Genomic DNA, 27,590 nt, shown 5'->3' with positions numbered 1-27,590 from the left:
TAAAACAAAAATTAGCTGGGTGTGGAGGCACACACTTGTAATCTCAGCTACTTGGGAGGCCAAGACAGGAGGATTGCTTGAACCCAGGAGGCAGAGGCTACAGTGAGCCAAGATTGGCACCACTGCACTCCAGCTTGAGCAACAGAGTAAGACTCTGTCTCAAAAAAACAAAAAAAGAATTAATTACAGCTGTCCACAAACATTCCATTGTAATAATATTTTTATATGACAGAAAAAAGTAGGGGCACACATAAGTAAATTGTAGTATATCCACTGGAGAATACCACACAGTCATTAATAATCACATTTAATAATATCTAAAAATATGACAAATTATTCATCATGTATTGTTAGATTTTAAAAAGCTATATGGAATGCATATTATCCCCATTTTGCACATGAAAGATGTTTATTGCATAAATACAAGGAAATTCTGACATTTACAACAAGATTGATCAATCTGGAAGATACTATGCTAAATGAATTAAGCCAAATGCAGAAAGACAAATACTGCATGATCTCACTTACATGTAGAATCTAAATTAGTTGAACTCATACAAGCAGAGAGTAGAATGGTGGTTACCAAGGCTAGTGGGAGGGGGAAATGGGTAGATGATGATTAAAGGGTACCAAGTTTCAGTTATGCAAGATAAATAAGCTCCAGAGATCTAATGTATAGCATGGTGACTATTGTTAGCAATACTGTTTTGTACAGTTGGAATTTGCTGAGATGGTAGATCTTAAAGCGTTCTCACCACTAATATATATATATGCACACAAACACATACATGAGGGCTGAGCGTGGTATCTCACTCCTGTAATCCCAGCACTTTGGGAGGCCCAGGCGGGCAGATCACGATGTCAGGAGATTGAGACCATCCTGGCCAACATGGTGAAGCCCTGTCTCTACTAAAAATACAAAAATTTGCTGGGCGTGGTGACACGTGCCTGTCATCCCAGCCACTCTGGAGGCTGAGGCAGGAGAATCTCTTGAACCAGGGAGTCGGAGCTTGCAGTGAGCCGAGATCGCTCCACTGCACTCCAACCTGGCAACAGAGCAAGACTCCATCTAAAAAAATATATAACATAAAGTTTGTTATGTTTTATATATATATATAATTTAAATATATATATATAATTTAAATATATATATATATATATATATATATATATATATATAAAATTTCTATTTGTCAAACATACTCCAATAAAGTTGGAAGCAGCAAAAAAAAAGAAGTCCACATACAAAGGAAGCCCTAATTCCAGGGATGGGCACTAGGTCATGCCTGACCAATCACAGCATCACAGCCCCTACCACAGGGATTGCTTAAGGAAGAGAGTTTGCTCTAATCACATCCAATAAAGTTTTGTAGAACTGCTGAGAGAGAAACAGATGATCTTTCCTACTGAACTTAGGAAAGACAAAAGGGTGACACTGCCAGAAGGCTTCTCTCTACCACTTACAGCCTGAAGGTGACATCAATCCAGGGAGAACTAGTGCCAAGAAACAGAGTGAGATTTGGATCTAGGGATATCATTTGATGCTCTAGATCAAACCATACCTGAAGCTATACTATTCCTGTACTTTTTAGTTGCACAACACAATACATTGACCTCCACTTTTTTTTTCACTCAAGTCAAGATGAGCTGAGTTTTCCATTGCTCACATACAAGAGAACCCTAAATGATATGCTCTCAAGTTCAATACCCATTTCCAAATACTAGAGAGATGTTCAAACACACCTTTTAGAAATTATAAATATCCTGCAGAAGCTGAAAAACTCTCCATGAGAGTAATTATCATAGTTATTATCCTACTAAGAAATCTGAAACCAGAAATCTATTTTTGACTTTCACTATCTCATTTGATTAGACAAGTACACCTCTGAATAACCACTCCTCCCTCAGAGGGGCTGTTATGAAGAAAAAAGGAGGATCAAAATATATTAAAATGCTTAGAACAGCACCTGACACACAGTGGCTTCTCAACAAACCTTAGTCTCCTTTCCCTGGAATATGATGGCCAAACACAAAATGCACACAGATGCGAAGCTTGCACGTTATCAAGACCTACACCGTTATCCAAAATAATGTTCTTTGGACCTGTTTTCCATTGAAACATGGTCAGAGCATCAGATATTTGCAATAAGACATCCCCAACGCAGTGATACTGTTATGCTTACAAATGAGAGGCCACATATGTATCATATGAGACATCACAGTGGACACTTTTGCAGAACAATTGCCACAACAGAATTGACTCCAGGCAGAATTTGTCAGATGGGAAGCAGGAAGGTCTACCAAGGACAAAGTACAATGATGCGTTTGACTGAGAAAAACAGTCCCAGAGAATCTGAGGAACCTGCACTGACACAGAACTGCAAGGGGATATATGTCCCAAAGCCTGGCCTTCTTTTTGAAGATGCTGCTGACGCTCCTAAAAGGGCAAAGTATTACAATAGGCATATGTTTGAAATCAGACAGACCTAAATTATAATCAAGATAATTATAATCCCTGATTACTGGCTAAGTGGCCTTGAGCTACTTTTTTTTTTTCTTTTTTTGACACAAGGTCTCACTCTGTCATGCAGTGGTGTGAGCATGGGTCACTGCAGTCTCAACTTCCTGGGCTCCTGTAATCCTCCTACCTCAGCTTCCCAAGTAGCTGGGACTACAGGTGCATGCCAGCACACCTGACTAATTTTTTTTGAAGTTGTGTAGAGATGGGGTCTCACTATGTTGCCCAGGCTGATCTTGAACTCGGGCTCAAGTGATCCTCTTGGTTGAACTCCCAAAGTGCTGGGATTACAGGCATGAGCCACTGCACCCACTTGAGAAATGCACTGAGCTATTTCCTAAACTCATGAAGTCTCTGTTTTCTTGTCTGTCACATTTGGATAATAATATGTACCTGGTAGTATCTCCTTTTCTCCAAGATGTGACAGTCATTAGGGATGCTCAAAGAGTCCTGTTCCCTTGCCAGGTGTGTGTAGGTCTGTACTTTCCTACCCTCTTTGAATTTAGATGTGTTCCTTTGATTTCCTCTGGGAAGTGAAATGTGTGCTGAAGTGACTTAGGTCTGTTGAGTGGGAAGCTTTATGAACCAGAGCATGATTTGTTAGGTCCTCTTCCACCTGACAAGGTGATTCTAGAAGCAAGTATCCAGATTGGACCTCTGTCAGCCTGAGCCTTCGGGTGTCTATGATGGACAAAATTCTCTGCTGAACTGCCCTGGATATGTATCATGAGCAAGAAATTGATTTTGCTTCCTGAACATAACCAAACCCATGTTTGATACCTTGGGTTAGATCCTTTAATGTATATGAAGTCATTTGGAGATATTCAGTATAAACTAATTCACTCAAAGCTTTGAACTTCTCCATATATTACAATCAAGGTTAAGATATTTCTAGAATTGTAAGCATAAAGTTAAGAAGATTCAAACTAAAATGGACAGGATTAGAAAGGATTGATACTACTCAGCGCCAGGCAAGATGTAGGATGACAAGTATTTTCACACCCTGCTGTAAGGAATGTAAATTGTCTAATCCTTCTGAAGGACAGTCTAGCCCTGTCTATCAAAACTTGACCTACTTTAGACATTTCTCCTTAGAAAATGATATACTCATGCAAAGAAGTATGTATAAGGATGTTATTGATGTACTGGTTATAAGAGTGAAATATCAGAAACAAGCTAAGTGTCTTGACAATAGTAGGCTGGTTATATAAAGTATGGTAAATATATATAGGGAATACCAGGCAGAACATAAAAAACAATGAGGTCAATTTATATTTTTAACACAAATATATCTATGATATATTATTCATAAAAGACAAAGTAAAAATAATATATATGATATGATTGTGTCTTCATAAATGTGCATTTGCAATACTGTAAGATAAACTACCAAAATGCTACTAATGGTTATCTTTGTGTAATAAGCTACAGTTAATTTTCTTTTTTTGTTTTTGTTCATTTGTTTTTCCTTTTGAGCACTTGCTTCTTTAAAAAAAAAAAAAAAAAAAACCTATAAACATATATTATTGGCCGGGCGCAGTGGCTCACGCCTATAATCCCAGCACTTTGGGAGGCCAAGGCGGGTGGATCACGAGGTCAACAGATCGAGACCATCCTGGTCAACATGGTGAAACCCCGTCTCTACTAAAAATACAAAAAATTAGCTGGGCATGGTAGCGTGTGCCTATAATCTCAGCTACTCAGGAGGCTGAGGCAGGAGAATTGCCTGAACCCAGGAGGCGGAGGTTGCGGTGAGCCGAGATCGCGCCATTGCACTCCAGCCTGGGTAACAAGAGCGAAACTCGTCTCAAAAAATAAAAAATAAAAATAAAATAAAATAATAAAAAGAAAAAGAAAAATATATATATTATTACTTTTTTAATCAGAAGGAAGTAATAAAGCTATTTCTATTCTGAAAATGGAGGGGAATGAATGGGAGGAGATTGGCAGAGGCCAAGGCAGACAGACAGAGTGAGAGAGGGAAGGATTAACCTCAGTGCTAACCTCAGATTAGCAGCAGTGACCAAGCGATTGTCTGTAAACCATGGCTGCAAGATTGGGCAACACCCAAGTTCTTTGGAGAATAGTTATGTTTAAAATGATTGTAACGACACAATACCAAAAGCTAATCAACTACATCAGACCCTGAGAAAAGATATTTTTAAAACGTTGCTCAGGGTGGAGTATAGAAAAAAAGGAGTGAAACAGCCACATGTGTCCCTGTGTCTAAAGTTGCTCTGTACGATATGGCAGCCACTAGCCACATGTAGCTATTGAACACTTGAAATGAGGTTAATTCAAATTGAGATGTGCCATAAGCATAACATAAACAATGGCCTTCAAAGAATTAATATGAAAAAGAATGTAAACTATCTTATTAATAATTCTAACATAGATTATGTGTTGAAATAATATTTTTCATATACAGGGTTAAAGAAAGTACATTATTTAGATTACCTTTGCCTGATCCTATTTACCTTTTTAATGTGGTTACTATAAGGCTTAAAATTCCATACACGGTCCACATTTTATTTCCACTGGACAATGTTTGTCTAGACTATTGTCCTGAGGGAAGATTGTCAGCTCTGGCTTAATTTACCTGAACCAACTTATCCAGAATTTATATTTGTTAAATGTACAATATTTACACCAGAGAGAATAATTTCCAACATTTTTTTTAAAGTTTTGTGCTTTTTTCTTTTTCCTAATTTGCCCACTTTTGAGTAATTTCCATGAATACCAATCTAAGGCTATTTCTGTCTATTTCTATCTCCGCCTATTTCTGTCTATTTCTATCTACGCCTATTTCTGTCTCAATTTTAAGTTAAAATACTAATCAGAAGATGAGAACATTTGGAGAAAGTTAGATTCAGTAAAAGGGAAACTTATTCCCTGTGACTGGGAAAACAGCATAGCATTTAACATTTTTCTGTCATCATTTTTATTTCTTTTCAACAAGGAGAAAAAGGCAGGTGGCTCATTGCAGAAAACTCAGAAGTGCAAATCAGCTTCTCCTTTGGGTATAATTTAAGCAGGTAGTCAGATCCTCTCCATGGATTTCTTACCAACATAAGTTCCAGATGGACCAAAGAGACACTTTTTAAGCCATAAGAAAAACTATATGAATATTAAATGTACTATGTATTTAACCATTGGAACCGGAAGATTTTTTAAACTACAAGGAAGAAGAAGAAAAAAGTGGATAGATTAAACTATCTACAAATTTAAAACTTCTACATATAAAAAAGTATAGAAACAACAGATGAGAGAAAATAATTATAGCAAATATTACAAACATTACATAAACTTTCAAAAACATGCAGATTTTAGACAAACTGATTTTAAAAATACTTTCACCTTGACATGGTTTGGATGTTTGTCCCCTCCAAATCTCATGTTGAAATGTGATTCCCTATTGATTGCCTGGTGGGAGGTGACTGGATCATGGGAACAGATCCCTCATGAATGGTTAACACCCCTTGGTGATAAATCAATTCTTGTTCAGTTAGTTCACATGAGATTTGATTGCTTAAGAGTCTGGAACTACGCCCTTGTCTCTCTCTGTGGCTTCCTCTCTCACCATAAAATTCATCTGCTTTCCCTTCACCTTCCACTATGATTGTAAGCTTCCTCAGGCCCTCACCTGGAGCAGATGTCAGCCCCACACTTACTATACAGCTTGCAGAACCGTGAGCCAAATTAAACCTCTTTTCTTTATAAATTACCCAGTCTTGGGTATTTATAGCAACCCAAGAATGGACTAACACAGAAAATTGGTACTCAAGAGTCAGACATTGCTATAAAGATACCTGAAAATGTGGAAGTGGCTTTAGAACTGGGTAACAGGCAGAGGCCAGAAGAGTTTGGAGGGCTCAGAAGAAGACAGGCAGAGAAGGAAAGGTGTGGAACTTCTTAGAGACTGGTTAAATGCTAATAGAAAATACAGATACTGAAGGCCAAGCTAAGGAGGTCTCAGAAGGAAATGGGGAAGTTATTGGGAAATGGAGTAATGGTCACCCATGTTATGCTTGAGCAAAAAATTTGGCTGTACTGTGTTCATGTCCTAGGGATCTGTGAAAATTTGAACTTAAGAGTGACAACCTAGGATATCTGGTAGAAAAATTTCTAAGCTGCAAAGCATCCAAAAAGTGGTCTGCCTGCTTCTAACAGCCTGCAATCAGATACAGGAGCAAAGAAATGACTTAAAGTTCTTTGGGAGGCCGAGGCGGGTGGATCACGAGGTCAAGAGATCGAGACCATCCTGGTTAAAATGGTGAAACCCCGTCTCTACTAAAGATACAAAAAAATTAGCTGGGCATGGTGGTGCATGCCTGTAATCCCAGCTACTCAGGAGGCTGAGGCAGAATTGCCTGAACCCAGGAGGCGGAGATTGCAGTGAGCCAAGATCACACCATTGCACTCCAACCTGGGTAACAAAAGTGAAACTCCATCTCAAAAAAAAAAAAAAAAAAAGAAAGAAAGAAAAGAAATGACTTAAAGTTGAAACTTATATTTAAAAGGGAAACAAAGCATAAACGTTTGGAAAACTTGCAGCCAGCCATGTGGCAGAGAATAAAATAGCATTTTTCAGAAAGGAATATAAACAGGCTGTGGAGCAACCACTTGCTAGGGGGATTAGCATGACTAAAAGGGTGCCAAGTGCTAATATCTAATACAATAATCAAAAGACCTCAAAGGCATTTCAGAGATCTTGGGGACAGCCCCTCCCATCACAGGCTTGGAGGCCTAGGTGGAAAGAATGGTTTCAAAGGCCAGATCCAGGTCCTTACTGTCCTGCTCAGCCTTAGAACACTGCTCCCCACATCCCAGGTGCTCTGGCTCCAGCCTTAGCTCAAAGAGGCCCAGATATAGCTCAGGCTGCTGCTTCAGAGGGTGAAAGCTATAAGCCTGGGCAACTTTCACACAGTTTTAAGCCTGTAGGCACACACAATGTAAGAATGAATGAGGCTTAGCAGCTTCCATTTCAATTTTAGAGCCTAGGTGCTGGGACAGAAGCCTGGCCAAGGGGCAGAGCCCTGGCAGAGAGCTTCTACTAGGGCAGACCTGAGAGGAAATGTGGGGTAAGAGCCCCCACACTGAGTACCCACTAAGGCACTGCCTAGCAGAGCTTTGGGAAAGGGCTGTCACTCTCCAGGCCCAAGAATGGTGGAGCCCACAGCAGCTTACATCCTCAGCCTGGAAAAGCTGCAAGCATTGGACTCCAGCCCATCAGAGCAGTCACTTGGGCTGCATCCAGCAAAGCCACAGAAGTGGAGCTGCCAAGGCCCTGGGAGCCCACTCCTGCTCTAGTGTTCCCTGGATGGAGGACATGGTGTCAAAGGAGATTAATTTGGAGCTTTGAGATTTAATGGCTGCTCTGCTAGGTTTTAGACTTGCTCAGAGTCTGTTGCCCCTTTCTTTTGGCCGATTCCTCCCTTTTAAAATAGTAATGTTCCCAGTGCCTGTACCACCATTGTATCTGGGAAGTGAATAACTCGTTTTTGACCTACAGGTTCATAGGTGGAAGGAACCCATCTCCAGATGAGACTTGGGACTTGGGACTTCTGAGTTAAGACTTTGGAGGACTATGATGAAGGCATGATTATATTTTGAAATGTGAGAAGGACATGAGATTTGGGGAGGCAGAGGCAGAATGATATGATTGGGATGTTTGTCCCCTCCAAATCTCATGTTGAAATATGAGTCCCAATGTGATTGCCTGGTGGGAGGTAATTGGATCATGAGAGCAGATCCCTCATGAATGGTTAACACCTCTTGGTGATAAGTCAGTTCTTGCTCAGTTAGTTCACATGAGATTTGATTGTTTAAGAGTCTATGACCACACCCTTCCCTCTCTCTGGCTTCCTCTCTCACCACATGATTCATCTGATTGCCCTTCACCTTCAACCATAACTGTAAGCTTCCTGAGACCCTCACCAGAAGCAGATGCCATGTTGTTGTTGAGATAGGGTCGGTCTCTCTCTCTCTCTCTCTCTCTCTCTCTCTCTCTCTCTCTCTCTCTCTCTCACCCAGGCTCGTGTGCAGTGGTGCAATCATGGCTCACTGCAACCTCAAACTCCTGGGCTGAAGTGAACCTCCCACTTCAGCCTTCCAAATAGCTGGGACTATAAGTGCATACCACTGTGCCCGGCTCATTTGTTTTTTAGAGATGGGGTCTCACTATGTTCCCCAGACTGGATTAGGTATTTCTTTATAGCAACACAAGAACAGACTACTGCAGACTCCCAAAAGTAAAGACCTGAATTCATAATTTATCAAAGAATTATAGCTAGCAGGCCAGGTATGATGGCTCATGCCTGTAATACCAGCACTTTAGGAGGCCAAGATGGGTGGATCAAGATGTCAGGAGTTCGAGACCAGCCTGGCTAACATGGTGAAACCCTGTCTCTACTAAAAATACAAAAATTAGCCAGGCATGATGGTGCATGCCTGTAATCCCAGCTACTCGGGAGGCTGAGACAGGAGAATCGCTTGAACCCAGGAGGCGAAGACAGCAGTGACCAAGATCCAGCCACTGTACTCCAGCCTGGGTAACAGAGATGAGACTCCATTTCAAAAAAAAAAAAAACATTACAGCTAGCTGGCAAAGAATCTCATGAAAAAATGTTCAGTCTCCCTTGAAAATAGTCCAATGCAAATTAAAACAAAAGATATCTACGCCACCAGATATTTGTTTCCCCAGATATATATTCCACCAGATAGATATTCCATCAGATATATATTCTGTTGCTTTATTTGGTGCTGGTGAGAATATAGTAAATGGGCACTGACTTATTTCTGCTGGTTCTAAAAATTGGTATAAACGCTTTGAAAAAATTTCCGGTGAAAAGTATTTTGTTGTTGGGTTTTTGTTTGTTTGTTTGTTTTTGTTTTTGAGACAGAATCTCACTCTGTCACCAGGCTGGAGTGCAGTGGTGCGATGTTGGCTCACTGCAACCTCCACCTCCTGGGTTCAAGCAATTCTCCTGCCTCATCCTCCTGAGTAGCTGGGACTACAGGTGTGCACCACCATGGCCAGCTAATTTTTATATTTTTAGTAGAGATGGGGTTTCACCATGTTGGGCAAGATGGTCTCCATCTCCTGACCTCGTGATCCACCCACTTTGGCCTCCCAAAGTGCTGGGATTACAGGCATGAGCCACTGTGCCTGGCCTGTGAAAAGCCTTTGATAGAGTAATTCTGCATCGGGGAATCCATCTTGAGAAAAACTTACAAACACAAACACAAAAGTCCTTATAAACAAAAATATTTGTCCCAGGGTTATTTATATCAAAAAATTAAAAACATCATAAATTTTCAAAAATAAAGAAAAGCTGAAGTAAAATATAGTATATACACTCAATGGAATATTGTATAGTCAATAAAAATGTTTGCTCAGCCTATAGACTAACATGGAAGGTAGAGTGATATAATATTTAGTAAAAAAACAAGATCTCAAATTGTATACATAGTTATAACTATGTAAAAACTATTCTCTTTTTAAAGTTAGAAGGAAATGTTCTTTTTATTTATCTTTCAGTAGTACAACAATGAGTTACATTTTTCTTCTTTCTTTGTTTCTGAACCCTTTTTTAATGCTTTATAAATTAATATAATGGTAGGCTAAACAGTAGAAAGGAGTATTATGGTAGACCACCCCAAAGATGTCCACATCCCAATCCCCAGAACCTGTAAATATGTTACTTTACATAGTAAAAGGGAGTTTGCAGATGTGATTTAGAGCTCAAAATGGGGAGAGAACCTGGATTGTCCAGGTAGGCCTAATATAATCACAAGGGTCCTTATAAGAGGTAGGCAGAGGGGCAAGAGAGAAGACAGTTGATGTGGTGACAGAAGAAGGGGGTGTAGTCAGAGAAACAGATTTGAAGGAACAATACTCCTGGCTTTAAAGATGCAGGAAGGGTTCCTTGACATGTACAGTTACGGTGAAAAAAAAAAGATGCGGTAAGGGACCCTGAGTGAAGGCATGCAGGTGGCCTCCAGAAACTGGGAATGATAAGGAAATATTTTCTCCTAATGCCTTCAGAAGGGACACATCTCTTAAGACACCTTGATTTTAAGACTTCTGATCTTTAGAACTGTAAAATAATAAATTTGTGGGCCAGGTGCAGTGGCTCATGCCTGTAATCCCAGCACTTTGGGAGGCTGAGACAGGAGGATCACTTGAGCCCAAGAGTTTGAGACCAATCTGAGCAACATGGTGAGACCCTGCATCTACAAAAAATAAAATTAGCTGAGCATGGTGGTATAGATCTGTAGTCCCAGCTACTTGGGAGCTTAAGATGGGAGGATCTCTTGAGCCCCAGAGGTTGAGGCCGCAGTGAGCCATGATCATGCCACTGCACTTCAGCCTGGGAAACAGAGCCAGACCCTATCTTACTTAAAGAAATAAAAAGAGGTATGTTGTCTTAAACCACTAAATTGTGATTGTTACATCAATAACAGAAAAGAAATACAAATATATATATAATTTTTGTGATGGAAAAAGCCTTACTTGGTTAAGACAGGCTTTATTTGGTTTAAAAGAGGCTGAGGGCCGGGCGTGGTGGCTCACGCCTGTAATCCCAGCACTTTGGGAGGCCGAGGTGGGTGGATCATAATGTCAACAGATCGAGACCATCCTGGTCAACATGGTAAAACCCTGTCTCTACTAAAAATACAAAAAATTAGCTGGGCATGGTGGCGTGTGCCTGTAATCCCAGCTACTCAGGAGGCTGAGGCAGGAGAATTGCCTGAACCCAGGAGGCGGAGGTTGCGGTGAGCTGAGGTTGCGCCATTGCACTCCAGCCTGGGTAACAAGAGCAAAATGCCGTCTCAAAAAAAATAAATAAATAAAAGAGGCTGAAAATATAATGTGGGTTAATATTTGTAGTCCAGTATTACTTTGTCCTTTAGGTGTCACAAGCTATAAACTGCAATCGAGCTTAATATGTTTCTAATGAATGTCTTATTTTTTTCACTTCCACTGTCAACACAGAAATGCCTCATTACAGAGCAACAAACATTGAATTTGGGTTAATGTGCTTAATAATGACATCTAGTGCACAAAAGTCTAAGATGCAAACAATAAGCAGCAGGAAGGAGAAGCTAAAAAGAAGAAAGGGGAAAGTTGATGAATCATAAATAAAACACCCCCTGAGTTGAGCAACTCTAGATTTATGCCAATTCAACATTACACAAATGTTTCCAAAAGGCACATGCACATACTGCAATTTTAGAAAAATAGAAAGTTATAAGATAGGTAATGGGCAATAGAAATACAAAACAACTATTATTATCTCCTTACTTCAATCCAGTCTCTTATCCCGTTTTAGACTCTTGGTCTGATTTCCAGTTGATAGTCTTGCCCCTGCTGCTTTGGTCTGAGTGCTTCCAGTTTTCTGGAGTGTCTGGCTCTTGCCCTTCAGCTTCCCCCCATCAACATACATACCCATCACACACATGCGCTCGCTCTCTCTCTCTCTCTCTCTCTCTCTCTCTCTCTCTCTCTCTCAGCTCTGCTCCACTCATTTTCTCCATCCAGCACTATTTCTGGCTTTATGGCTGCCCTAGCACTCAAGACACCAGTCTTGAGCTCTAGGAGATGGTGTGGTGATGGGAGCATGAATTAGGGGAGGTTGACAACCTTAGACAAGTAGGCAAACATATCTTTGAAATAAGAAGAGAAAGCAGGAAGAAAAGATGGGGTAGGAAAGGGAGAAGGAGAGGAAGAGAAGAGGAAAGAGAAGGGAAGCAAAAAGGAGAAAGGTATAAGAACTGCACAACATAAAACAGTCACCAGTCACCATAGGGAGAAAAGACTCAGAAAGCTACAGAAACCGTCTCGTCACACATGAAATGTTTTAACAAATACTCATTTTAGGTAAATGGCTCATTCGCTGACTTGGCTTATGGCTGAACTCGTTTTAGTGAGCTGGCCTATTTTCCAAGGATTCCCAAGCACAGGCACATGTGTACACTGCTTGGCAGGTTTGCTCCATCCTGAAAGTAAGGAAAAGGGCCTCCAGCCATCCTGGCTAGCTTGGAGACAGTCTGCTCAGATCCCCTTATTATCTGATTCTGTCTGCACTCATCGAGCAGCCTTCTCATAATAATCTGGCTTGCTGTGCAGATATTCCTACCAGGAGGGAACAAACTGACCTGTGAGCAGGAGTCTTCTGGTCCCATTGGCAGTTATTCTGCATGGAAATTAATAAACCAGCATTCTCTTGGGAATCTGATTTGCATATCCATCCTCTAGAGTCAAAAAAAATTTTTGACTGCACTAACAGAAAAAGTTATGTTAGTGTGTTAGTTAAGGCCTTTTGGTCAGTGAAACCCACTCTATCTAGCATTAACAAAATGTAAAAAAATGATTATAAGATGGTAGTTGTATGCCACAGAACTCAAGGGAAGAAAGGGCTGTTGGGACTGAAAACCAGAAACTGGAAAGCCATCAGGATTGAAGCCTCTGCCTTCACTCTTGGTCTGTACTAGGAGAAACTGTTTCTCTATTCCAAATGGGTTTTCCACACCAAGCAATAATCCAGTTCTACATGGACACTAACTGGGTGCCTTAAAATTGAATTTGATTCTGACAGTAACTAGCCAGAGTTATTGCAGACCCGACAGATTAGAAGCTTAGTCCCATGATACTGCCTCTCATTTCAAATGCCAATTGCAAGCAGTTGGTCCCCAGGTTATTCACACTTTTTTCTGACTTGTCCAGAACCCATTCCTCAGGTTTAATAATTTGCTACAATGGTTCACAGAATGCAGGGGAGAACTTTACTTATGCTTCCTGTCTTATTATAAAAAACACAAATGAGCAGCCAGGTAGAAATATAGAGTAAGGGCCCACAGGCTCCGGAGTGAAGGAGCTTATGAACTGCTGGGGTCAGGGTGTGCCTTCATCCTGGTGCATAGATGTGTTTACCACCAGGAAACTCTCCAACCCCATCATTGAGGGTCATTATGGAGGTTCCATTTCATAGGCATGAATGATTAAATCACTGGCCACTGGTGATTGAACTCAATCTCCACCTCCATCCCTTCTCCCCTTCCCACAGGTCAGCAGGCGGGGCTGGAAATTCCAATCTTCTAATCACCTGGCTGGTTCCTCTGGTAATCAGCCTGCACCCTCCAAGAATCAACCCATTCACATAAACTCAGGTATGATTGCAAGAGGCTTATTAAAAATGACAAAAGTTGTTTCTCTCATTCAGGAAATTCCAAGGATTTTAGAAATTCTGTGCCAGGAACCAGGGACAAAAGCCAAATATTACAACAAAACATACTCCTCTGACCCCCTACGCTCAAGAAGTTACAAAGGTTTTAGAAGCTCTGTGCCAGGAACCAGAGACAAAGACCAAATATATATTTCTAATTATATTACAGCATCGCAGTCTGCATCTGACACTCCTGCTGATGCTCTCCTCTCCCACTCTCAGGCTGCATGCACACTCCTTTCTGTTTCTCTCTTTACATCTGTTTCTCTGGTGCACACATGCCCTCTCTTCCTCTCTTTCTCTCTCTCCAGATCTACTTTCTCTGCTTCTCAGATATGCAGCTTCAGAAAACTGCTTCTCACCTGCCTCAGTCCCTGAACCCAAGATGAACATCCATGAATACAAATTCTACAGTCTCACAAAGAAAATCTGATTGGCCCAATTTGGGTCGAGTATCCAGCCCTGATCAAATTATCTGTGGCTGGTGGAGGGAGCTGGGAGTAGGAGGACAGAGTAGGCCCAGCTTCATGAAGTTGAGAACAATTTCTAGAAGAAGAAGGAAGGCTATGGATGAAGTAAGTATCCCCAAAATTGTCACAGGTCCACAAACTGGGAGTTAGAGGTGTTTCTGAATTTAGAAATTTTTTAGATTCTAGAATATGGTCTTGTGCCTCATATAAATAACTTCATCCCCCAGTGGAGTCTAGGGCAGTTTCCCATAATCATATACACCAATCTTTATGCAATGAAAACATGAACATTTGTGCAAAATAGGAAATAAGTATTATGAGTAGTTTCACATGAGTTCAAATCGGGTTTGCCTCCAAAGGTTATAAAAATACTTTTGGCTTTTATTGTTTCTGGATTTCAAAGTTGCAATTGAAGGATTTAGGCTGAGGATCACACTGCAATGCTATCAAGGTGCTTCCTCAAGAGGTTCCCTAGGTCTTTGCTCCTCCAAGTGTGGTCTCTGGACCAGCAGCATCAACATCACCTGGCAGCGGGTGGGGGAGGGGGGCGGTTGTTAGAAATGCTGAATCTCAGGACCCATCCCAGATATGGTGAATCAGAATCTGCATTTTAAAAAATGCCCAGGCATTTCGTGTGCTTATCAAACTTTGCAAAACACTGCTCTAAGTGACAGTCAGCATCCCTAAGTCCCTGGTCTTTGTACACATGAATTGCAACACACATGTATATAATCATCCCTTCTTATGAGTTTTTTGAAAATAGCTCCAACCATCATTTTTACAATAACAAGGAAGAAACCACCTTAACTCCAGATCTGTGCCATACCACTTACCACCCTACTCAACAGATGCAGTCTCTCTAGCTGCCACAAAACATCATTTAACAATTCTTCCTGTACTGGTATTTAAGCTTACACACCTGGGTAGAGGCTTCTTTTTATGAAACTATGTCTATCAGAGTACATCTGTATAATCCTTCATAAAAATGGATCAAATAGGCCAGGTGCAATGGCTCATGCTTGTAATCCAGCACTTTGGGAGGCAGAGGCAGGTGGATTGCCTGAGACCAGGAGTTTGAGACCAGCCTGGCCAATGTGGTAAAACCCCATCTCTACTAAAAATACAAAAATTAGCTGGGCATGGTGGGGTGCCTGCAATCCCAGCTACTCAGGAAGCTGAAGCAGGAGAATTGCTTGAACCCGGGAGGCGGAGGTTGCAGTGAGCCGAGATCACCCCATTGCACTCCAGCCTGGGTGACGACAGCAAAACTCTTCAAAGAAAAAAAAAAAGGATCAAATAGGATATAAAGTGACTGGAACTACAACTAAGAAATTATCTAATAAAGAGTGCAAGCAAGTGAAATGCAGAGCAGTGGCCCAAGCATCAGCTCTCTTTGCCCTTTGCATAAAGAGGAGAATTTTTAGAAAGGCTAACAATATAGAGCCCCTACCCAGAATGCATTTGCAACTCAGTGACAGTCTTTTGACATACCACCTTTTACCTTGCACTCTGTTGTTTTGGAATTCATAAGGGTAATAAGAAAGGAATAAGTAGATAGCGAGGGTTTTCTCTAATAACAGGTTTATTCATTGAACTTACTTTCTAAAGTTTTTTGGGAGTAGAAGAACCCTTCAAAATCCCAAAGAAAATAACAAAGTTATAAGCACAGAAGCACCTCTCAGACTGTTATTGCTTCCTGCCTGCTAGAAGCAGCAAGAAGAAAATAATTTAAAAACCAACAGTGACACTGGCAGCTTTTAGGAAATTTCAGCCACTGTGGAGAAAACTCTGAAAATCTGCAAAAAGTAGGTGATTCTTTTTCAGCAAACTAACATCCAGAAGCGGAAGCTGACCAAGCAACAGCAGTCAGGTGCATTCCATGGGATGCTCCTCTACCCAGAGTCCCCTCTGGCAGAGTGTGTTCTCACCCCACCAAACGGCTGGTCCGCCAAGACTGCCCTCAAACCAGAGCTGCAGTGGGTTCCTCATGCTAACACCCCATGCTTCACATTTCCACCAGTTCTATCACCCAGAATGTCAGTTAGCTCTTCCTCTCACCTCCCCTCTGATCAGAACCCCACCACCATCCCCCCCCCAATATCCCCAACCATTTCACTTGGGACTTTTGGAGTCTAACTCCCCCCACTCCCCAAATCTCTGAAGAATGTTCCCTCTGTTTTATCCTTGAGCTAAAAACAGTATCTTCCCTGCTATGGGTAAAACCTGTCCCCTGAAAAAGGTATATTGAAGTCCCTACCCCAGTACCTTAGAATGTGACCTTATTTGGAAATAGGGCCATTGCCGATGTAATTAGTTAAGATGAGGACATTTCTGGAGCAGCACGTGTCTCTAATCCTGTATGACTAGGGTCCTTATAAGAGGGCCATATGACAACACAGACCCAGGGTTCCATGCGATAACACAGGCAGAGAGTAAGATGATGCTTCCATAAGCCAAAGAATGCTAAAGATTGCCTGCAAACCACCAGAAACTAGAAACAGGCAGAAGGATTTCCCTAGGTTTCACAGGAAGCATGATCCTGCCAGCACCTTTGTTACTGGTAGAGGGTCTTGACTGCAAGTTGTCCAGGTTCTTGGCATTTTGAACAAAGAATTTGATGAAAATCATAGCAAAGCCAGGAAGCAATGAAACAACGAAGGAATGAAAGCAGGGATTGATTGAAAGTTAAAGTACACTCCACAGGGTGGAAGCAGCATAAGCCGGCTCATGGGCTGGGATACAGAAACTTCTCCAGTTCAAATACCCCCTAGAGGTTTCCCATTGGCAACTTGGAGCTCACCTCATGTAAATGAAATGGTAGCCCCCAGTCAGAGGCTGAAGTGAAGTTACAAAGTTGCACTTCTATGCAAAGACTGGCCTGCAATCAGTCTGATTGGTTGTGGACAGCAGCCAGAGGCTACAGTGAAGTTACAAAGTTACACTCCTATGCAAACAAAGTTATACTCCTATGCAAATTGAGGTACTTTCAATTTCCCATCTGCCACACCGAAAAGGTGGGGGTTTGCAAAGGGAATAGCCTGTGGTCCTTTTGTTACTTAGGCATGGAAAGTTAGAGTTTCCCTTTCAATTTAGTTATAGGAAGTCTGCAAGAAATGGCCTTAGGTCCCCTGCCTTCAGACCTTATTCTCCTGCCTCACCCTGATTTCTGACTTCTAGCTCCGAGAACTGTAAGACAATAAATTCCAGTTGTTTTAAGTCACCCAATTTGTGGTACTTGGTTGTGGCAGCCCTGGGAAATTAACACAGCTCCTGAAGACACTGGCCATCTGCCAACCCTTGTTTGAGGAGCTGCCTTATGATCCCACTCCCCATATTCCTAGACTCAGTGGCCATCAGTCCTCGTCTCTGTCCAATTAAGCAAAAAGATATGCTGGACCTCCACTCCACTCTCCCATAATCCTTTGCTCCTTTAAGTTTACAGCATCTCCCCATTATCCTTCCACTTCACTCCTATCTATCATTACCTGGTTGCCTCAAGTGATCTCAACATGGCCAAACCCAAACTCCTCATTTCTCCTGTCCTCAGACCCTCCATCAGCCCATTCCTACCCAAACCTGTTTTCCTGCATTTCCTGTTGCAATCACTACTACCACCATCTGCCCTGTCTTTCAGAAAACCTGAAAGTCAACCTTAGCTCCTTCCCATTCCTTACTCTCAAATCACACCAAACACCAGCAAGTGCCAGTTTTTTGTTTTTTTTTTTTTTTGAGACGGAGTTTCGCTCTTGTTACCCAGGCTGGAGTGCAATGGCGCAATCTCGGCTCACAGCAACCTCCGCCCCCTGGGTTCAGGCAATTCTCCTGCCTCAGCCTCCTGAATAGCTGGGATTACAGGCATGTGCCACCGTGCCCAGCTAATTTTTTGTAATTTTTAGTAGAGACGGGGCTTCACCATGTTGACCAGGATGGTCTCGATCTCTTGACCTTGTGATCCACCCGCCTCGGCCTCCCAAAGTGCTGGGATTACAGGCTTGAGCCACCGCGCCCGGCCCGCAAGTGCCAGTTTTACTGCTTATTCTTCACCCCACTACTGTTATCCATGCCTGTGTCTTCACTGCTAGGTCTGGCTAACTCACCCAGAATTATTTCGGCAACCTCTTAAGTGAACTGCCACCTCTAGTATTATTGCCCTTAAGCCCATCCTTCACAATGCAGCCAAAGTAACCAAGTTATGTCATTCCCCTACTTTATAATACAATAAAATAAAGATTTTTTTTTAAAAAACCTCAATGCTCCCAATTCCCTACAACAAAGATTTCTCAGTGTACACAAGATTCAGGCATATCTGTATCCCCTAAAATTATCTGTTAAATGTTGAATGTATGTTAATTTTGCTAGGAAGAAGGTCCATAGCTTCTGTTAGTTTCTCACAGGAAACTAAGGATTAATCTTCTGGTAAATCCAAACTATTTCTAGTTTCCCATGCCTTGTTTGTGCTTATAACATTTCCTCTGCTGAGATTTCTTTTGCAAATTTACTGTATTAAATGTCTGCCACGTACTAGACCATGTGCTGGGGTGGTAGGGATACCACAGTGAACAGACCAACAGAGCTCTTCTCCCCACTTGGCATCTGGCTTTTGCCCATCCTTCAAGTCTTGGCTCAAGTCTCAGCCCTTCCAGGAAGGCTGAGTTATACCCTTCAACTTTGACCTTTTGACGCCTAGTAATACTTTCTACCATTTTATAATAAAAGTGTCTGTTTATGTATCTTCTTCCCTACTATAGGCATCATGTGGGCTGAGGCTAACTGAGTATTCTCAGAGCCTAATACAGCTCCTAGTTCACAATAAGGGTTCGATAAACATTGTTTGAAAAAAGAAAAAGTCCAAGACTGGGGTATTTTTCCCCCTATGAAATGGAAACAAATGGTTTATTCCCTACTGAATTCACTAGACTACTGGGAAAGTCATAACAGGAGAGGCTATTATAAGATTCTATTCAGAATCAAGGGGAAGTTCATAGTTAGGTGATTTATCCTTCTTCACATCATGAGATCTGAGTCAACAGAAAAATGTTAAGGATGGTGGCCCTGCTAGTAACTGTATCTGCAAAATGAGCTTTCTCCTGTGACCTGGCATTGGAAAAGGACCAAAGTCCCATGTTTCCACAGGGTGCATCTGGAATGCGGTCTGGGATTCTTCAGAGCGTGTCATTCCAGTTCTGTGGAGCAAGACCTTGGAGGGCGTAACCTCTGCTTCCTCTTATGTCTCATGTGCTTCAGAAGCTTCATCCCCTACAGCAGGTGGCAATGTTCTTTAGTGGTGTGGAGCCTAAGGCTGAAAACATTCGTCAGGGTGCTTTTCCTTTGTGCATTTCCTGGTACTCCATTTTTCTTCCCGGTGATAGACGTGCATCACCTCAGAGAAAATTAGGGTTAGTGTAGCTGGATTACAAAGAGAAAGGCTCAGTGCTCAGTTTTTGACTTTCAAAATGAGTTTGTGAAATAGTTCAGTAGTAATAGCTGTGCAAAAAAAATGCAATTTTCCAAATAAGCTTTTTGAGAAAAAAGGGGAGAAAGAGAACATATTGAAATTCAAAAGGCAAACCCTGAAGGGACTAAGACATGATATTTGTTCATTTAAAACAATGAGCATCATTTCAACTGTCTTGCATGCTCTGCTCATGTACCCCAAAACCTAAAATCCAATAAAAAATTTAAAAAAAGAAAAAATAAATAAATAAAACGATGAGCATCCTCTACTAAAATTATTAAACAAATCTAATCACGCTTTTAAAATTAATTTTTAGTTTACAGAAAATACAAGGGCTGCATATGTGTTTTTAAAGTTAAATAACACCACAAAGAAATGGTACAGAAAATACAAGGGCTGCATATGTGTTTTTAAAGTTAAATGACACCACAAAGAAATGGTCAGACAAATCAGGTAAGACATTCTACATTACAGTTGGCCTGGCTCCTGATGACATAATTTTTTTTTTTTTTTTTTTTTTTTTTTTTTGAGACGGAGTTTCACTCTTGTTGCCCAGGCTGGAGTGCAATGGTGCATTCTCAGCTCACTGCAACCTCCACCTCCTGTGGAGGTTCAAGCAATTCTCCTGTCTCAGCCTCCCAAGTAGCTGGGAATACAGGCATGTGCCACCACGCCTGGCTAATTTTTTGTATTTTTAGTAGAGACAAGGTTTCACCATGTTGGCCAGGATAATCTCGGACCTGGTGATCCACCCACCTCAGCCTCCCAAAGCGCTGGGATTACACGCTTAAGCCATCGCGCCCGGCCGATATAATTTTTTAAAACATAAATGGGATTGTTTTAGAATGAAAGAGAGTAAAAATCATACTACTAAATGCAATGTATGAACTCTGATTAAATTCTGGTTCTAAAGTACCAATTTAAAAATTCATGTTAGAGAAAATTGGGGAAATATGAATACACAATTTAAATTAGATGATATTAGCCAATTACTATTAATTTCCTTAGGTGTGATAATAGTATTATTATGTAAAAGAATGTTGGATTCCTAAGAGATGCATACTGAAGTGTTTAAGAATGAAAAGTCAACAATTTACTTTGAAGTGGTTCATATATATTCTATTAAAGTAAACATGATAAAATGTTAACAATTGTTTAATCAAGATTAAGTGAATATGAGTGCTATGGTTCCATTCTTTTGATTTTTCTGTATTCTTGAGGATTTCTACAATAAACAGTTTTCTAAATAGCTTGAAGCCAAGCTTGGTGGCATGTGCCTATAGTCCCAGCTATTCAGGAACTGAGGCAGGAGCACCACTTGAGCCCAGGCTCAAGGTTATAGTGAATTATGATTGTACTACTGCACTTCAGCCTAGGTGACAGAGCAAGACCCTGTCTCAAATAAAAATATTAAATAATAATAAAATAAAAATTAAAAATAGCTTGAAAAGAGAACAGATGAAGATCAAAAGTAATCTCAAAGGTGAGTACTGGAGTTGCCATGAGTGATAGAGAAGGGGCATGAGAAGGGAAGTCAGCAGAGCCTCCAGGACTAGAGTGGCATGTGATGATGAGAATCAGCTGCAAGAGATTGCCCCACCTGGGCCCAGGTGAGCATGGTCAGTAGGCAGCACCAGGGACCATCCAGTACCCAGAATTCAACAAACACTTACTATTTGGACTGATGAGTCCTTCACTGCACTTATTGTCTCTGAGTGAGGACATCCCACCAACAGCTGCCTCTGGGTAGCCATCCATGGTCCAGGAGGACCAACGCCCATCCATCCTTCAAAATTTTCTTAGCCAAAGAGATGTACGCTCTAAGAAAAACCCAAATTATGATGGCTTGGGACACTTGTAAGTCCTATCAAAAGAAGGATGGGGACCTACCTAGCATCCTCCCTCCACTGCCTGTACTTGAATAAGACCAAATGGAACTACTTTGAGATTTTTCCTGGAGCCAAGATTAGTTAAAACCCAGACACATGACAAGCACCTTTCTGAAGAAAACTAGCACAGGAGTGGTTCAAGAAACTTGTCACTTCCAACCAAACTCCTCTTTGGTTCCCAAAAGTCTGGGACAACAATGAAAGAAGCTGTGGAAGAAGCAGAAACCGGCCCACGCTGTGCCTCCGTCCTTCCCACTGCCGCCTTACCTCACTTCCTCTCGGAAGGAAGATCCTTGAGCTCCCCGTTAAGCCAACGTTGGGACAAAGGATTTGGAGAAAACCAGGGCTAAAGTCACGTTTTTCCTCCTTTAAGCCTTACCTCGACACTTCACTCCATGGCAGTTCCCAAGACCCGCCCTAACCACACTATTTATATCAACAACCTCAATGAGATCAAGAAGGATGAGCTAAAGAAGTCCCTGTGCGCCATCTTCTCCCAGTTTGGCCAGATCCTGGATATCCTGGTATCACGGACCCTGAAGATGAGGGGCCAGGCCTTTGTCATCTTCAAGGAGGTCAGCAGTGCCACCAACACCCTGTGCTCCATGCAGGGTTTCCCCTTCTATGACAAGCCCATGCGTATCCAGTATGCCAAGACCGACTCAGATATCATTGCCAAGATGAAAGGCACCTTTGTGGAGCGGGATCGCAAGCGGGAGAAGAGAACGCCCAAGAGCCAGGAGACCCCAGCCGCCAAGAAGGCTGTGCAGGGCGGGGCAGCTGCCCCAGTGGTGGGAGCCGTGCAGGGGCCTGTCCCGGGCATGCCACCAATGACGCAGGCACCGCGCATCATGTACCACATGCCGGGCCAGCTGCCCTACATGCCGCCCCCTGGCATGATCCCCCCTCCAGGCCTTGCACCTGGCCAGTTCCCACCAGGGGCCATGCCCCCACAGCAGCTCATGCCGGGACAGATGCCCCCTGCGCAGCCTCTTTCCGAGAATCCACCGAATCACATCTTGTTCCTCACCAACCTGCCAGAGGAGACCAACGAGCTCATGCTGTCCATGCTTTTCAATCAATTCCCTGGCTTCAAGGAGGTCCCTCTGGTCCACGGGCCGCATGACATCGCCTTCGTGGAGTTCGACAATGAGGTACAGGCAGGGGCAGCTCGCGATGCCCTTCAGGGCTCTAAGATCACCCAGAACAACGCCATGAAGATCTCCTTTGCCAAGAACTAGCACCTTCCCCCCCACCCCGCCCCCGTGCCTGCCCCTTCCCCATTCTGGGGCTACCCCTTTCCCCCTTGGCTCAGCCCCCTGAAGGTAAGTCCCCCTTGGGGGCCTCCTTGGAGCTGTGTGTGAGTGAGTGGTCACCACACAGCATTGTACCCAGAGTCTGTCCCCAAACATTGCACCTGGCGCTGTTAGGCCGGAATTAAAGTGGTTCTTTGAGGTTTGGTTTTTCACAATCAAAAAAAAAAAAAAAAAAGAAGAAGAAGAAGAAGCAGAAACCACTGAGAGTGCAGCCACTCTAGCGTAGACATTGATTAGACAAACTTCCACACAGATAAGTCATATTCCATCCATTTCAAGGCTCTCTTGCCTCCTCTTTTCTCAATGTCTTTTTATTTTCTGAAAATGTGACTAAGTACAAAAAACAGACTGTAATAATGACAGTTTCATCCATTCACCAAGTCCCTCATAAGTGTCATCACCTAGCCAAAAGTAAGAAGTCTATTGTTCCTACATATTGGCAATTAGTAGCTCTGCTTGGAACACACATTATAAATTAAATAAGATTGATGAATTGATTATTGTGAGAATAAACAGCATAATAATCGTGTTATTAACAAATCAAAACATACCTAACCCAAAGGTTGTTGCCCCGTACCAGCCAATAGGTACAATTAGGCTTGCATTCACATTACCAGTCTACTTTCTCCCTTTCAGTGACTTTTCCCTTAAGAAGCCAAATCACCTTCCTGAAACCTGGTTCTGTCAGACACCCCAAACTATCAGCTTCTTTTTTTTTTTTTTTTAGACAAAGTCTTGTTCTGTTGCCCAGGCTGGAATGCAGTGGCAGGATCTCAGGTCACTGCAACCTCTGCCTCCTGGGTTCAAGCAATTCTCTTGCCTCAGCTTCCCGAGTAGATGGGATTACAAGTGTGCATCACCACACCCAGCTAATTTTTGTATTTTTAGTAGAGACGAGGTTTCACCATGTTGGCCAGGCTGGTCTCAAACTCCTGACCTCGTGATCCACCCATCTCCCCCCTCCCAAAGTGCTGCCATTACAGACATGAGCCATTGTACCCAGCCACTATCAGCTTCTTAAGCATTCTTGCTCAGGACTTCCTTGGTCCCAGATAAGTCATCAGATACAACTAAATGCATGGGAGGAAGGATTTTGCCAAATCCATATATCAGATGGAGTCTCACTCAGCTCCTGCCCAACTGACATCTCTATGGCCACACCGCCTTGCACATGCCTGGTCTCATCTGATTCCCCAGATACAGATACACAATACGTTTCATTTTTTATTTAAGAAAGTTACTTTACAGCTATAAGCAGCACCTAAACAAGAAAGTGTATGTATCCACTCAGCCTCTCACTTTATAGTGGTTTCTGAGATAAAATATTGTTTCTTTCTATCTACTGTTTAAAAGTTTCTGAAGACTTTCTCTCTCTGAAAAGAAGCAGGCATGAATAATCCTTAGAGACACTGTGCTAAGTGAAATCAGCCAGACACAAAGGGACAAATATTGTATGGTTCCCCTTACATGATGTACCTAAAGTGGTTAAATTCCTAGAGACAGAAAATAGAATGGTGGTTGCCAAGGGCTGGAGGAAGGAGGAAATGGGGAGTTGTTCAATGGATAGTTTCAGTTCAGCAAGATGAAAATGTTCTAGAGATGGATAGTGGTGTTGATTGCACAACAGTGTGAATGTACTTAATGCCACTAAAGTGCACACTTAAAAATGGTTAAATATGAACCAGTGGTCCCACTACTTGGCATTTATCCAAAGGAAAGGAAATCAGTATATTGAAGAGACATCTGCACCCCTGTGTTGCTAGCAGCACTACTCACATTAGCCGAGATAGGAAATCAATGTAGGTGTCCAATAACAGATGAATGGATTTTTTAATGTGGCACATATACACAGTGGAATACTACTCAGCCATAAAAGGAATGAATTCCTGTTATTCACGGAAACATGGATGGAAGTGGACACTGTATTAAGTGAAATAAGCCAGGAAGGGAAAGTTAAATACCACAATTCTCATTCATATGTGGAAGCTGAAAAAAAAAGTTAATATTAGAAGTAAAAAGTAGAACAGAGGTTACTTGAGGTTGGGAAGGGTAGTGGGGGTGGGCAGGAGGATATTTGTTAAAGATACAAAATGACGGCTAGATAAGAGGAATATGTTGCTGTGCTCTGTAGCATGTAGGAGGACAATAGTTCACAATGAGAGAGAGACTGTAATAGCTAGAAGGATACTGAATGTTCCCAACACAAAGAAATGATCAATGTTTGTGGTAGACGTCTATGCCAGTTACCCTGATCACTATAGATCTTATGTATCAAAACATCACTATGTACCCCATAAAATATGTACAATTGTGTGTCAATTTTAAAAATACAATTTTAAATAGTATTTTGAAACAAAACATTTTTAAAGTTTTAATGCTAAGTTTTATATTCTTATATGTTACCACTATGAAATGAATATATAAGTAATAAAAAAGTGTATGGATGACCCCGGGGAAAAAAAAAGGAAGAAGTAGTAGCAGAAGCAGATGCAGAGGTGCTGTGAGTTGAGTTGGGGTGAGTTCAGCCTCAAAAAGCCAGAGAGGAGGGATTGGCCTGGATGGAATACTGAAGAAGTTCAATCCACAGATGAGGCTGAGTATGAAGAAGACTGAGGAAAAGAAAAAGTTTTGTTTGTTTGTTTGTTTGTTTGTTTTGTTTTGGGCGTGGTACATAGTAATAATTATCCCTCACAAGAATGTAGTATTTTAGTTTTCAAAACACTTCCAAGAGTGATCTAACTTGCTGTCACGACAAGCAAAGGCATGACAAGCAACCCCTTGTGAAGAGCAAAGGCTCAGACACCAGAGTCACTGAATGGGGAAAGCCATTTCTTACCAAGGTAAGCTCATAGCCTCCTCAGGGAACTGACAGCCCATGTTGTCAGTAAGAAAACTGCAGCTCAGAGAGGTGGACTGACTTGCCCCAAATCCTGCAGTTACTAACTAGCAGAGACCTGATCCTAAGTCTCTTGACTTGCAACCCACTGCTCTTTCCACAACCAGGTATGAATTAAAACAGAACGAAACTGAAAAAGTCAAACATAATTCCTGACTGCATCGAAGAATGAAAGGATCCCTATTGTACACTAAAACTCAAAAGACAGAAGTATATCATTTGGGGATATATTTTAAACTTTACACAATCCTCCCACCCCCAGCTCTGTGTAGGAAAGTGGGTAAAAACAGAATCTGGGGTGAGAAGTCATCTGACTCAGCCATGATGTGGTGAAGAATCTGTAAGCAAACACCCTGCATTTATTTCAAGTACTGTGTCTCATTCTGCCAGCCCTGGCAGCCGGCCCACTGCTTGTGCTTCAGGGGCCCTCCTTTGGAGACGTGCTCAGAGCCCTATTTTAGGGGGACAGAAGTGGCCTAAAACATGTGGTCATTAAGCTAGAATTTTAAAGGACACACACACACACGCGCGCGGACACAGCAAGCTGTCTGGTAAGCTGGGGGTTAAGAATCCAAATATGTGCTCGAGGCCTCTCTGACACAGGCAGCCTTATCCACAGAACTTCATCCCTGTGTTTTGGCCTGTTCCAGGAAGAGCCAGCAAAGTTGCCCACAAGAGAAAGCACGTGGCCTGAGAGGTGAACCAGGGACAGCCTCTGAAGAGCCAAGGATTTATCTGAACAGCCAAATGTCCACTGACAGACAGGTCTGTGTGTGCTGGAGAAACTTGTTCCACAGCTCAGATGAAAAACGTATTGCGGAATTCACCCACAAGGGGAAGTGAGTTAATGACTGGGGCGTTTCACCTTCTGCCTAGATGCGTCATAAAATCAACATGTAAAGCCTGGCTCAGAAAATACATTTACTCACCCAGATGTGGTTCCATATAGGGCTATGAAACATTTCAAAGAGTGAACACTCACAAAGGAGTGAGTTCTTAGGCTTTCTCTGTGCTGGGAGTAGGGCCAGTGGCCTGAGCCTGACAGCCCATCCAGGCTGTGGTCAAATTTGCTGACTAGCAGTCTAAACCTGCCCAGAGCATCTGTGCACATCTGGGATTGTGACTCATCTGCCACTCTCTCCCCAGTGCTATTCGCTACTGCAGGCCTGAGCATGTAAGCCCCATGGTGCCCCAGGCCCCAGCATCCAAGCTTGTCCCTCCACCCAAGCACCCACCACGACTTGTTCTTGTCTCCAACACTACCTTCCCCTCCCATGTAGACTCGGTCTGCTTTCCTAGCTCCAGGTTCAGGGCAAATCATGCCTAGACTTTCTTGGACCCAGCCTGAGCTATCATAAGAGGTTCCCAGGCTGAAACAGATGCACAATGGTGTCTGTTCTGGCCCTTTAAATTTAGCAGATCCACACTCCTATCATGCCCAGCTGGCCCACCAGAGTGAGCCACAGGCAGCACATGTCCTAGAATCCTGTTTATCCTGGACCTACTATTTTTGCACTCACCTCCCTGGTTCTCAAATTCCTGGCTCCATAACCCAGCTGCCATAGCTCCTTTGGCCCCTTCATTTTAGTGGCCCTTTAGGCTTCCTTTTTTAGACCTCAGCTGTCACATGTTTCTGACTCAACTTGCTTCTGCCATGCTAGCGTCACCCTTGGTCTCAGGTGAGAGTACTCCATGATTCAGCCCCAGACCCTCCACACTCCCCTCTCCCCTGAGATCACTCCCAGAAGAGGCAGAGGGTGAGGCACCTGTTCCTGGGGTCCTTGCCTGGCTTCTCACCTTCAGCCTTGCCTTGTCTTT

At 42.4% G+C, this 27,590-nt stretch overlaps 1 long non-coding RNA gene and 1 pseudogene across 2 annotated transcripts in view; one reads left to right on the top strand and one right to left on the bottom strand.

The window, feature by feature from the left end:
• Positions 1–27,358, bottom strand: part of LOC144578124 (uncharacterized) — a 135,981-nt gene extending 108,623 nt beyond the window's left edge. The window contains exon 1 of one of the 2 annotated variants that reach the window (XR_013523304.1): positions 27,293–27,358. This is a non-coding gene — a long non-coding RNA (uncharacterized LOC144578124). Of the gene's footprint in view, positions 1–5,875; positions 5,925–27,292 lie in introns of those variants that run through there. The other variant, XR_013523303.1, reaches the window with a different exon arrangement.
• Positions 21,801–22,801, top strand: LOC100408314 (small nuclear ribonucleoprotein polypeptide A pseudogene; annotated as a pseudogene).
• Positions 27,359–27,590: the final 232 nt, after the last annotated feature.

Source organism: Callithrix jacchus, chromosome 10 (genome assembly GCF_049354715.1).
Source record: "Callithrix jacchus isolate 240 chromosome 10, calJac240_pri, whole genome shotgun sequence".
Taxonomy (NCBI): Eukaryota; Metazoa; Chordata; class Mammalia; order Primates; family Cebidae; genus Callithrix; species Callithrix jacchus.
Note: the sequence above shows the minus strand (reverse complement) of the source record. Positions and strands in the feature narration are given on the sequence as shown.